Raw genomic sequence first — 6,448 nt, 5'->3', positions numbered from 1 at the left:
CAGGATGAGTTAAAAGGTTATACTAGTCAATATAATGGTTTGTAGAAGTCATTATTAAAGTGAACTCATATGACAAGGTCATAACAGACACATTCCTTCACATTAACACTGAAATATCAGGTTTTATGTGTATAGATCAAAATTATAACACAAAAAATGAAATTATCAGTGGGCTGGATGGGTGAATTATCTATGGGAGAGAGCTGCTTAGTGGTTAATGCTTACAAATATTGATCAGTCTCTGAGTGGCATAAATGAATTCTCAAATTGAGTGGTGTTCCCCTTTAATAGGTAAAGCTCTGAGCCAGATAAAAGCCAATCCGACACTGGGGGTGTCTCCTCTGATGATGGCTAATGATGCTAAAGAAATACCTGCAGTGGTCGCCTGTGCTTTCATGAGCCCTGAGCCCTGCGTCTCTTTCAGAGTATCCTCAGTCCTCTTCTCATTAAGCTGTTTTTTTTTCTCGCTCATTCAACATTTCTTCGTTATATCAGGCCTGTGTGATGGCCTTGATGTAGAAAGTATATAATAGGGGCTAAGACCTCTGGATAATACATGGGATTGTCTTTAGGATATGCATTTGTTTTACATCATTTGTTTAGCTTCTAACACCTTAATGAGTAAAAATTTCAGACTCACTGTAACCTTTAATAAATACAAGACTAAAGGTGTTTTAAAATCTTTGGGAGAAAAAAACTCTCAGCAGAGGTTCCTTGACATTCATCTGTAAGCCTAAAGCATATTAAACAATAGATCAGGATCTCACCACCTGACTGCCATCTCCAGTGGGGTGAAAGTTGAGCTTGAGCTTAAATAACTGAAAATCCTCCCTGCCAGCTCTGAGCCTGTGCGGTTCCTGCAGCAGAGTAGATAGAGATTAGCATGGCCTCTTCTAATTAACCTACCATCCAGAGTATCTGCCTCTCACAGCTCAGCGTGCCAGCCACTGGGATTTTTGATTAGAGCTATTAGCAGTAGTAATAGTAGTAGTTTTTATACACTACACCTTTTATGTCAACGGAAGAAAAGAGAACAAAAGAGCACCAACAAATAAGAGAGTTAATTCAGTAGGAGTAAGCAGACATGAATCATTAAAAGCACATTTTACCTGTGAGTGTTCCCTAAAAATGTGCCCTGCAGTTTTCCCTGTACAGCTACCTAAGATAATTTAGCATGTTATGTGATGCAGACAGAGCATAATGTAGAGATAAAATATATCCCTCTCTTACATTATGAGACTATTTTAATGTAATAAATTGGATAAGACATGCAGCACAGGAGAAGTAAGAAAGTGTGTTTGTCTATCTAACACATTATGGGTGTTTTATAACAATACAGTAACATAATCCTCTGTGTCTTTTATCTACAGGTGTGGTCATAAGCAGGGGTGTTTTGGCAGCTGGAAGAGGGTTTTCTCACTGTGCACAATGAGCTCTGGAAAACAGTATCTGACGAACCGTAGACAAAAAAAAAAAAAAAAAAAAAAAAAAAAGATGAAAAGTATGTTGGGAACATGCACTCAATCTTCAGTCTGTATTCTTTGGTGTTTGTCTCTAGACTGTCACTGGGTATTTTTTTTTTATTAGATAGTGATTACATTTGGTGTGTGTATTGTTTATCTTGTGAGGTAATGTGAGGACATCGACCCAACCTTTGCTTTATTTGTTTTCCAGTAGATTTTGGCAGCTGTTTACTGAACGCTAACTGAGCTTTATATTTCTGGTGCTCGATGTGAGACTCTGGCTTGCAGAATATTGAATAACAGAATAATACCAGGGTGCTGCTGGCACAGGATAAGGATAAACCTGCAGCTGCTTAATAACAGTGGTTTCTCAAATGAGGGTACCCCTAGGGGTACGTTGGAGTACTGCAGGTGGTAAGTGAGATTTAAAAAAAAAGAAAAAAAAAAAGAAAAAGAATTTAAAAAATATCACTCATTCATAATTCCTAATTAGCCAGTGCTATAATATGTTAGATAAAAGTGTAAATGTAAGTTTGATAAACCACAGTTTATATTCAGTTTTCTCTCCTGTTTTCCTGAAGGTGCCAAATGTGTGTGTTTGTGGTTTAAATCTGCAGCTGGTCATCGAGAGAGGATGTTTGGTCACTCTGACTGGGAAGCCAGACAAAAATCAAGAAAATGGATTGATGGTTGAAATTTAGCAGCAGTACATCTTAACAAGGAGAAAGAAGTGAAAAAGAAGCAAAATCAGAGCAGACAAAATATCATCAGTATCAGGTTGTTTTTTCAGACACTGATGGAGCTAGACAGGAGGTTTATTTATTAATTTTAATCATTATTATTGTTGTTGTTGTTGTTGTTGTTGTTGTTGTTGTTGTTGTTGTTTGCACTGCTCAGGGGTATTTGGCGAAAAATATATTTCAAAGCAGGTACATTATTGAAAAAGAAGTTTGAGAACCACATGGGGCATCACCTTTTTTGAGCAACTCGTGTAGATTAAATAATTGAGTTTTTTTTTTTTTTTTTTTTTAACAAAACAAAGGATCATGGACTATATGCACACTTCAGTTTAATATAATTCATGACTACAAATTGCCTGGCTCTGATCCAGGGTTTCCAGAGCAGGACCCCAGAGTCCATGCTGCTCCCCTCGGGGTGGGGTGCAGAGTGTTGCACTAACTGGGTTTCTACTTGTCTAATGCATCTCCACTGCCCTACTGTCTCCTCCATCTACTTTAAGAACAGCAGGCAAGAGACATGTACATTACCTGACACTGTGACAGCAGATAGAAAGTTACATTTCATGACATTAGCATTATTGTAGTTCACTTAGACAGGAGGAAGTCAATCTCAGAAGCCACTGGCTATTTTTTGACAGTGACTTAGTTTGTGCCAAGTACAGTACAGTCTGTTTGCATACGAGCAGTACAACACAACACACCCACTTTCCACCATGACATGCTTACTTTACCACATGACTCACACCCCTGAGATAAACAGATCTGAAATGCCTAACATCAGTCACAGTTTGGTTAGGTTTAGGCATCCAATCACGTTGGTTAAGGTTGGAAGAAAGTTATGGTCTGGGTTAAAATACCTCATCGTCATGGTTAGGGTTAAGGAAAGGTCATGGTTTGGGGTTTAAAGACTAATTTAACACTGACTGATTTAACTTTCCCAAAATGCTTCTTGACAATCCATGAAGGAGGGACAGGAACGTGCTTTGTACTGATGATTACAGTGTATGTGCAGGTACAGCGAGCAATTAGTGAAAAGAGAGAAAAAAGTGTCTACCTCTGAATGGATGACACATTAATACATTTATTGGAAAACTTGAGGTTATCTGTTCTGTTGCTTCATTACCTCCATGGCCACAAATCCATACACTTACAGCCCTTTCATTTGAACCCATCCGCTGTAGTTTCTCATTTAATTACTGTATCATCATCATGCAGCCTGGTGCCGCTCTAAAACAGATGCAATAAGAACCAATCTACACTTTCAAATGAATATACAGAGGCCTGATAGATGCTCCAGCGGACTTTACACTCCAGAGAAAATAACAGTATGGTGATTTTACAGAGACATCAGAGCAATTTGTTTTGTTACACAACCAATAGCCCTCCTATGAAGTTCATTTAGAGGAAAAACGTCTATTGATTGTGCATATCCACAAATTTCCTCCAGATTTTATCTGTTGATGTCACCTCTCTGGTTTCTGATTAGGGATGGTATTGGTCAGCTCATCACTGGTTCAAAGGTTTTAGGAATAACTTGAAAAATCCTGTTTTTAGCTGGACTTTCTCTTTTTTTCCCCTTTGCGCTGCAGCTGTTTGTAGGGTTAAGGTTCAGTGACAGAGTGGCCAGTGGCATGAAGCTATCAGTGACCCTCACCTTTGCACTAACATCATTTATCAGAGGCCCCTCTCTCTTCCTATCAGGTTAGAGAGCGGACAGTGCTAAAAAAAAAAAAAAAAAAAAAAAAAAAAAAAATCTGAGAGTTATGACAGATGGTTTGGGGGGAACAAAAGGTGTGTGCACTGTCCAGCTAGTGAGGGTTTAAGGAATATGAGAGAATATAATAATAATTGCCAGCAAGTATAACATCTCACCAAGACAGTCAATTAAACTAATCTATTGTGAATCGTGAATTTTACAAAGGACACCTCTAGAAACACATGGTGTGACCCGCAAGTCGCTTTCCCAGCAACCTGCTTAAGGTAGACAGTCTTTAAGCTTTTAGCGTTCAACTGATTCACAGCAAAACAGAACTGGTTATTATCATAGCCCATACATGGTTATTATACACAAGGAAAATCTTAGACAACATGATTTTGTAGTCACCTCACGGACTTCCTGTGATAAATAAGTACAGGGGGAGAGGCCTGGGGAAACCACGTGGTTCCATGGTGTAATGATTAGCACTCTGGACTCTGAATCCAGCGATCCGAGTTCAAATCTCGGTGGAACCTGATACTTTTTCAAACTCAAAACCTCATACAGCCGATCAGATAAATACTAAAATAGTTGTTGAATTACGATAAAGTGACTGTGCTTCACTTAGCCTCCCATAAAACCCCCTCCAAGTGGTATCACTAAACTAAGTGTAGTGCAGGAGTTTGTGTTTGTTTCATAGTTTTCATAAAGATTCAGGTCATTTGGCCACTTCAGGACTTGTTCATGTCGTGAAAAATCCTCAGCAACCATGCACAACGTTTTTGAATTTTCCTAATCACTTTGTTTTGGTTTGTTTTTTTTGCTGTTGTTTTGTTGTTGTTGTTGTTGTTTTCCCAAGACTAAACTGATCAGTTCATTCTTCATTCAAGAGACTTGATTAATATGCCAGTGGCAGGGGTGGGTAGAGCAGCATTGCTTTAAGTGATGCATTAGATCCACTTAACTTCTCATTCATTAGATCAAAAGTAATGTCATTTAACACCCACCAAACAAAACAATCTCAGTAACTGTGTTCGGATCTCATTTGAGTGATTAGGAAAACCAAACAGTGTTCATGGTCCATGTTTTTGTCATTCATTTGCTGGATCAAAGTATATAAGTTCAAAATAACTAGAATCTCTTTCTTACCCAGATGAGAAAAAACGCTTTTTAAAAATTCTCTCTTCTCTCTTTTTATTAATTAAAGTTTGTCAGTTTGAGAAAATGACTACTAATTACAGAAATGCATATACAAATTGCAGGACAAGTGAAAAAAAAAAAAAAATCCAACACTGAGGCCCCTCATCTGTGAAACAGGCATCTGTCTCTGTGATTATAACAAATCAAATGCGGCTAATTGCCTTAATATTCTCATAATACAGCCTGGAGAACAGTTCCCAGTTAATCCGATGAGTTTTATGCACCCAGAGAGATCGATTACACATGAATAAGAAAAATAAACTTCTGAGAAGAGGAAGAACTTGTGAGGCTACAGAGATAGTAAACTGGCCCTGGTTACTGCCCACTCAGCACACTCGCCTACACTGACAGCAGGTGTCATGTTGGGCACTCTGCTCTCCTCATCCAGCCATCAGGGTTCAGTTCCTTGTGGGATCTCGCTCTTCTGTTACTAAGATCTCCTTTAGGACACAGTTTATAAGGAATATAGCCTGTATCCGCAATATGTGTGGATATTTTTATTGCTGGATATTGCGGGACAATAAAGAGAACGAGTGTAGTGATGCTGACTGAGATACGTAATACAAAAAACTCTTTGTACTACACTGCCCATACTTTGAGTAAAACTGGATATAACACATTATAACATTTCGAAATTCCTAAAATACTAAAACTATAGATAGCCATAAGGCAAGACTTTTGATGCAGTGATATATAGTTCATATATTAATTCTAATATTATTTTGTATGTGACTATATTAAAAACAGCAAAGGCAAATCTGACAGATAGAAAGAAAAGCTATAGAGAGCAATCTGCTGGCACTCTGGGCTGCAGGGAAACCTTAAGGGTGGAAGTCTGGGTCCCAACAAACAAACTACGAGGAGGCTCAGTGGTGTAAAAGTTAACGTCCTGCACTCCTGATATGAGTTTAAATGTTGGTGCAGCCTTCTAAAAATATGATTTAGTTTCACCAAAGCACAAGGCAGAAGGTATTATTTGAGGCGTGAGGGGCAAATCATCACAGAGATGCCCTGGCCTTATAAGCCAAAAACACAACCTCATATGCAGTACAAATGTGCTGCATATGATGCATATGTGGAAAAGTAACATGTACAATAAAATACTGTAAAATAATTAAAATAATTTATAATCAGTAACTAAATAGTAATAAAATATATATGAGTTAATCAAGTAAAAGAAAAAAGATGTATAGGTGATCAAACTTTAGATTTCAACTTGGAGAAAAAGGCACACTATTTTTTATCTCTCATGTAGTTCACTTACAGTAGAAAATGTAAGGTTGTGTGTTTGTCCATAAACCAATGACTTTCTAACTTCCCTCAAAAGTAAAAAAAACGCCTGCAGGTCC

At 37.9% G+C, this 6,448-nt stretch overlaps 1 non-coding gene across 1 annotated transcript; it reads left to right on the top strand.

The window, feature by feature from the left end:
• Positions 1-4,363: 4,363 nt before the first annotated feature.
• trnaq-cug (transfer RNA glutamine (anticodon CUG)) lies at positions 4,364-4,435 on the top strand. Its single transcript has one exon. It is a non-coding gene; the product is annotated as a tRNA-Gln (tRNA).
• Positions 4,436-6,448: the final 2,013 nt, after the last annotated feature.

This window comes from Myripristis murdjan, chromosome 9 (genome assembly GCF_902150065.1).
Source record: "Myripristis murdjan chromosome 9, fMyrMur1.1, whole genome shotgun sequence".
Taxonomy (NCBI): Eukaryota; Metazoa; Chordata; class Actinopteri; order Holocentriformes; family Holocentridae; genus Myripristis; species Myripristis murdjan.
Note: the sequence above shows the minus strand (reverse complement) of the source record. Positions and strands in the feature narration are given on the sequence as shown.